The sequence below is a fragment of the Syngnathus acus genome, chromosome 5 (genome assembly GCF_901709675.1).
Source record: "Syngnathus acus chromosome 5, fSynAcu1.2, whole genome shotgun sequence".
NCBI lineage: Eukaryota > Metazoa > Chordata > Actinopteri > Syngnathiformes > Syngnathidae > Syngnathus > Syngnathus acus.
In genome coordinates, this window is record NC_051091.1 from 11995017 (window position 1) to 12002315 (window position 7299).

The 7299-nt window shown below is 40.9% G+C and overlaps 1 long non-coding RNA gene across 1 annotated transcript; it reads left to right on the plus strand.

Moving 5' to 3' along the window:
* The first annotated feature begins 1451 nt into the window (after positions 1–1451).
* Positions 1452–6144, plus strand: LOC119122985. The gene is made up of 3 exons (XR_005097983.1): positions 1452–1569; positions 3637–3777; positions 5187–6144. It is a non-coding gene; the product is annotated as an uncharacterized LOC119122985 (long non-coding RNA).
* The last annotated feature ends 1155 nt before the right edge of the window (positions 6145–7299 follow it).

Consider the following 7299-nt stretch of genomic DNA (forward strand, 5'->3'; position numbering starts at 1 on the left):
TTAGGTTGTGTGTGGCAACTTTGTACTATAAATAAATTGGGAACAAACAATATGACAATGTCGGAACACAGACTGCAAATTGAGAGCTGACGTGTAAAGACACGGGATACATACAGCTATTAATTAAAAGTGATACAAACGATGTACTATTATTATCTAAAAAGTTGACTGAGCCGATTCGTCGGCTCCGCTCTGAATTGATTTCTAAATATGGAACAGGATCCAGACAGCATCTTCAATAAGTAAGTAAAACAAGACTGTGCGAAAGCTTCTGTGTGCCTCCAGGGCAAAAAAAAAAAAGATTTGGCTTTGTCACGAATTTCTCTTGGCTCCACTCTGATGATATCATATACGGTTGTCAAAATGGATTCATGCAAACAAAGCTTTGCTTCTTGCAGTAGTAGAGATGAAGCAGAGTTGATGTTATTAACATACTTTACGCACACATGTCATTTCCATCTTGATCTCCTTCCTAACAGCAGCATACCAAGCACTTCAATATCAAACCGCAAAAATGGCCTTTCCTTGTTTTCCTTCTCTTCCATTGCTTCCACACGCACACAATTCGTTATTAAATACGAATGTCCTGAGGCTCTACATTTAATCAGCCAGCGGCATGCCATCCATTTTTGGGACGATTCCAACATAATAGAGCAAAGATGACCTTTTTTTCTTTGCCTTTAAATTTCTTTTGTCATGTTTATTTATACAAAATATACCAACAAGCGAGAGCATTCTGCCAATCTGCAATCTCCCAATTCTAGTTTTGCCAAGAACATTTTTTATTTTTCTTGTAGATAATAACTGTGACCAGACGGAAAAAGGAGTTTGCATGGGTGTGCATGTGTTGAAGAGCGAGACCAACAGCTGCAAGAGTAGTGCCGTCGTCTCATCTAATTCAGTTTCCCCCGGGATCCCAACAGCGGACTGTCTGGACATTGAGCCCCCCCGCCTTCCTTACCCCTCCTCCCCTTCCAGCCTCGACTTGTCAGCTGTCGCTCTCACACAGGCCAAGACTCAAATTTTTGCACATAAACTACTATGCATATAGGATTACATCTTAAACTGCCGTACATAAAACGTAATAGAAAATGTTGTAACAAAAAAAAAACAATAAATAAAGTTCTAATAGCGCCAATATTGTCCACTTGATAAAACGGGGGTGTCGTAAATATGTTGCAGGTGAAGGAGCAAAACAATATGCACCCACCAAAAAATTTCACATCCAAAAACGCTGAAAATAGCTCAAGTATTCACAAAATAGTGCAGAAAAGACAGAAATCGAACTATTCATCATCTCTGACATAAAACGGTAATAATGTGTCTTGTTACAGAACTTACAAGGAAGATAAAATATAAATATGTTCCTTGGGAGGGTGATTACGCAATGCATGCCCGTATATTGCGCTATAAAGTCGTGCACGCTCTCATTTTCCCCCAAACCACGCCACTCATCTTTCAATGATCCTTCAGCTGTGTGGCCACACCAGCTCCGCCTTGACCCCGATGCTGGAATGCGCTCGCGTTTCACTTTTTATAATCGGTCAGCATGAAGACTAAGGAGAAGAAGTAAGGAATCATCATCACTCAGCATTGATTTTTTTCCCACAGGTAACATGAGAGCTCTTCAATGGCGGCATGCTGAAGCATTGCACATAAACACCACCCAGACCCCACCAACACTCCTGGGCGATAGGATTTGTGTGTACATGCGATAATCAGGATTGTGTAGCCCTGTTTATATAGTGAAGCCCTGCTACAGACGCACCAACTATATATACACATGTAGGAATCTGTAGTGACTTCAACAGAGAAGCATTAAAATTGTCCATTATATTTAACGTCAAATTACACTTTTCAGATTCGGGTCAGAATGGGTCATTGCATATTCACAGAGTTAGCAACAAACTAATAAAAACAATAATGATGACTGTTGACCGTAACCGCGCAAAAACAACGCTAATTGGAAACTGCAAAAGTGCGCTACCTTCAAATGAGCATTAAATTAAGCTCACACTCATAGCAAGGGAGTTTGCAAACTTGGAGGCCAGACAAGAGACAAAAATATCCATATTAGCTTAGCGCTAGCTAGCAGCTGCTCACACACAAACACACACACACACACACACACATACTGTATATATATTCTTCCTAAACCCACTCAACAAAACCAGATTGGCGCACGAGATAAAGAGTTAAAACTGGGGCGAATTACTGCTGGATTTAACATCTGGCCGGTGATCCAGTCTCACACACTTGTTCTGCTGATGTACACAGCGATGAACACAGTCAAATATGCCGCATGGGACAATATTAATGCCACTGCATTGTGCTATGCAGGCAAAATGCATTAATAACGCTGCCATTGCTGCAGTGTCTGAACAAAAGTGTTGGGAAGCAGCAGCAGTTTGTGCAGATGTTGCCTCTGACAGCCCCCCTGCTTTGTAAAATAGGTCACCATGTTGTTGAATTGTGTGCGTGTGCACTTTCGAAGTATTAGATAATGTAGAACTTGCATTACAAAATATAATTAGATGCTTTATTTTGGTCGTACAGTTCAGTTCAGTAAACATCAGCCCAATGCCAGGAATTTGGTTACAGCTTACTTGCTGGGTGGTAAAAATGTAAAAATTGTAGTGTTGACGTTTGGATGAATTGTCTGATATGACTGCCGTGATATAACAGACACTTACTGGCTAACCACCGCATGAATTGTCATGAAGCTCTTCAGTTCCCTCTTCACTGAATTATGTGGCATGACTATCTCTGTAGAGTGTTGCTCTTATGAAATAGGCTAACACACACACACACACACACACACACACACAAATGCACACACATCGTGGTCGCCACAGGGTGCCAATGTCCTTGCCGTGGTTTTCATTAAATCATAAGAGTGGTCCAAAATGGGGGCTGCTTGCCATCATTAATCCAGATTAAAAACAAATCTCCACTTTCGATCCCCCCCCCCACACACACACACAAATTTACACGCACTGTTATTTAACGCCTCATCCCGTTCCTCAACACAAGTCATCTTTGACTCCATTCATCATCCTTGACATCACACATTTAGGATGATTGAATCAGTTTTTCATGGACGAAGAATTTTTATCTGCCATTTTATCATTACAGGCCAAGTTTCTCGCTTTAGACAGCATCCCTGTAATCATAATACCTGAAGAATTAAATGAATGTGAAATGCGTGACTTGATGCCTATACTCAGTTTCAGCGCGAATCTGCTTCGACTTCCTATCTTTCCTCACCAGGTCAGCTAATCATCATCCCCCGAGAATTTTAAATAATATCTGAGGCGAATGAATTAAAATGTACTTTCATGCTAATTCAGATGGACTAAATTAGGACAGCTGAGTTGGCAAACTGCAACATTGGGTTTTAATATTTCCTGGAAGCTTGCGCGAAAATGAAAACTGCATGCAGCATATGCACACTTTAATGAATGCAATATACTCGAACATCATCCATTCTCGACTTTTGGAAAACGTGACACCATTTCCACAGACACCAGACATCATCTTCTGCTGTATTACTTGACTGAAACATATATTGTTGTCAGCCTTGGATGACCCATTTTGTTTTCTTCAAACATATCTCTCCTTTCCGCTACGTTTTAGGAAGCATCAGTGGGACGAGAAAGTCAAAACATCACTGCTCTTCGTTTTAGGCCGAGGAAGAGGAGGAGAAGTAGGAGTGTGATGGGATAAGATGAGACACTCAGCACTTCCCCTGAGGATGAACAGCAGTGTAGTTCTCGTGTGTGTGCGCGTGTGTGTGTGTGTGAGCTTGTGCGTCACAGCTAAATGAGGTCCTGGAGATACTGCGCAGTAGTGTGGCAGAAGAGGCTGCAGAGGCTTTTTTTAAAAATCAAAACTTTGGCAGAAGATATGTAGTTAGTTGGAATTAAAATGTCCACACTGATTGGCTGAGTCCATTTAAGGGCAAGCTTTTGGCATGTTTTCATTCTGCTGACTTAGTGCTCATCTTAGTGCTTATTCAAGTTCATCATGGGTCGAAATGAAACATGCAATATAAATGCTCCGAATGAGATTCTCATACTGGAATTGTTTGAATCAGTTGAGAGTTGTTGCAGGCCAAAGATGGTGTCATAAATAACAAAAGACACCTGCACAGATACAAGCTTCACCCTAATAGGTTTGATTGTGACTTCAAGACAGTGGTTAGGGCCAATGAAGCATACAAATGAGACAAAACCAATGTAGATGTAAGATACAGTAAAAGTACCCTGTGATTAAATCCCTCCCCTAAAAACATGTCCCAAAATGAAACGTGCATTTGGAAGCTCAAAGCACTTGCAGCTGCTTGTGGCTTGGCAATTAAAGGGCGCTACAGTATGAGCACCCCCAACCAAAATGTCATTGCAAAGCCCTTCTGGTGACCAACCCATGTGTGTTGGTAAAAGACTGACTTAGAAAAAGTCACTTCTCCATCTTTTCTTGATTTATTTGAGGAGTGAAGAAAAGTATTGCTTGGGCAGTGAAGCTCTTTCATAACATATTGACAAACACATTAAACTTTTATGGGGACTGCTTTTATGCTGCATGTCTGCACGCAGTTAGAGCTTTTTGAATCGCTGATACAGGGGAGAACGTTAGCGTGTGGAAATTGACTACTAACGTGCAAGCTTGAATGCATAAGTGCATTTACACGCTTGACAGATTTGCATTAGCTAAAATATAATGTGAACAAAAAGGTGCGGCTGAGTAAAGAAGAGGGTGTTGCTTGAGCTGCAATTTGCATGCCGGGCCAGTGGGTGGCAGTATGACTGAAAAGTATATTGGGCAAATAATTTAATTTGCCCAATTTCTAATAATGGCGTTCAATGGCTCTTCCAAACAGCAAGTTGAGTTAGCTCAACCTTAATTTCACCTAACCACAACACTTTCTCAACATTTTCTAAAGCGTTCTTTGATTTCTTGTCCATAGATTGGAAAAAAAAATTAACGGTTAGCAACAACCCTCGTGAGTATAAGCGGTACAGAAAATGGATGGATGTGCAAATAATCAATTACAAAGCCTGTATTGTAACTAATCTTTTGGTCTGCTGGCCCACAATGAATGGTCTCATTGGCCAAAGCAAGTACCAAGTAAATTATAGCAAATCGTGATAATAATGAATGTGAAATCATGTTACGATCCCTTCCAGGGGTCAACAACATGGGGCTCCGTCTGCTACAAACAACCACCACTGTGTTATTCTGAGACGCCCAGGAGCAACTGCCCACTAAAACCAGTTGGACAGTCTGTGACGAGACCCCCAAGGGGGCCACTGATTCCACAACCCACACACAAGGACTGATATAGGAATGCGTTGTAGATACACATTCGCAGGAACACACACAGTCACCCCATACACACACGCAACGTTGCTAAATTTAGCTTCTCAATGAGTCTCTCCAGCACCAATTCAGACCAATGATGAAAAGTGTCATTTATAATCACAGTAAACAGGAACAAGCTAATATTATTTTGCTTGACTATATTTACTAAGTATGTTGGCAAATTAGCAGGAAACAAATAGGAGTGCTCTAAATTTTGGAACTACAAAGAGGACTCAGGGATTAGGGAGCAAAGCCTGACTATGAATAATGAAAATTTGTGAGTGATTCAAACTAAATTTTTTAAAGGTTTATGTTGCAAGATTTTGGTTACAGTTCACTAGTACGATTGATGCTAAAAATAGACATTTGCTCCCAATGTGTTTTCTGTTAGTCGTTTGGCTCAGATGAGCCGAATTTGCAGTTGTTGCAGATTGTCGCCGATGGCGGTGGTGGACGACATCATTCATTTATGTGGCCCGGAAGAAATGACACACATTTCCTGACTCACTGCACAAGCGGAGTACCAAGTGCCCGCGAGGTTTGCAACAAGGGGGTGATGCCATTTCGTGTTAAAATACCAACTAGTGCAATTAGCAATGACTGTAAGTGAGCACCTCAGGCTGCTTGAGGAGGTCACAGTGTGTGTGATCACTAGCAAACCCTGTAGGACTGGAGTGGAACAGCATGGCCGCAAATACATTTTTAAACACGACATTTTCGTTTTTACAGGGGCTTTGTTAATTATTTGTGAGAGCGGCACACGACCAAATTAAAGTTAACATGTTATGCACTTCCTCATCCATGTTAAATTTCAAGTGTTTATTTGCGTCCTCTGGTGTGACATCATGCTCCAATAAGCAGCTCAGTGCACAGACTTCAGTGCTTATATGTAATATGTGTGTACGTGTGCGTGCACGCACGTATCGTGTTGAAGGACTCAGGTGGTGACGAATGAGCGTATCGTTTGTTGTTTGTGTGACACTTCCATATTATGCTACATATAAACGTTCATTTTTAACACATTATGAAATATAGAATAAATATAGAATTAAAAAATAACAATAAAATCATAATTAATTAAATAAATATGTACTAATAAACAATTAAAGGCATATAAAATAAAAATATTTATATTTCATATAATTGAACTATTAAATATGTTTCAACAAAATAAACGTAATATAAATAGTAGCGCTGTCGAGCGGATAAACATTTCTTATTGCAGTATTCCTGGAAAGAGAGAGAGAGAGAGAAAAGAATGTTGTGCAATGCAAACACGGCGTACTGTACTGGGTTTTGTTTGCTTGTCTTTTTTTTTTTACTCCAGTGAAGGCCTAGTGTAATTAAACATCAAAACCCCAGTGACAAGTGGACGTGGAAGCAATTACATCTCCAATGATTTTTCCGGAGGGCTCCATTTATTACAGTTGGGCACTCATGCAGCAAAATATTATTATTAATATTAAAAACACACAAACTCCATATACAGACCTACACAGTAAACCCCCCACGTAGCCGTGCCAGTAATGCATTTTTATCAAGGAGCTGGGATATGCTTGAGCTGAATACAGAGCAGCCCCCACAAGCCCAGACAATGTATTCATTACACCTCAAATCTCACAGTCAGCACACACACACGCACACACACACACACACACACACACACACACACACACACACACACACACACACACACACACACACACACACACACACATACACACACACCAATCGCCTAGATGGATTTGTACATTGTACTGGCCATTTTTCCTCAGACATGAAAGTGTGTGTGTGAGTGTGTGTGCGCATGTGTGTACAGGAGGTGGAGGGGCTTCGGCTCTTCTTTGAGATGGGGATTTGATATGAGTGCGAATGTGCGTCTGTGCTTGTGTGTAATCCATGTGATCATATGAGCCCCCCTCTGTTCCTTTGTCAGGG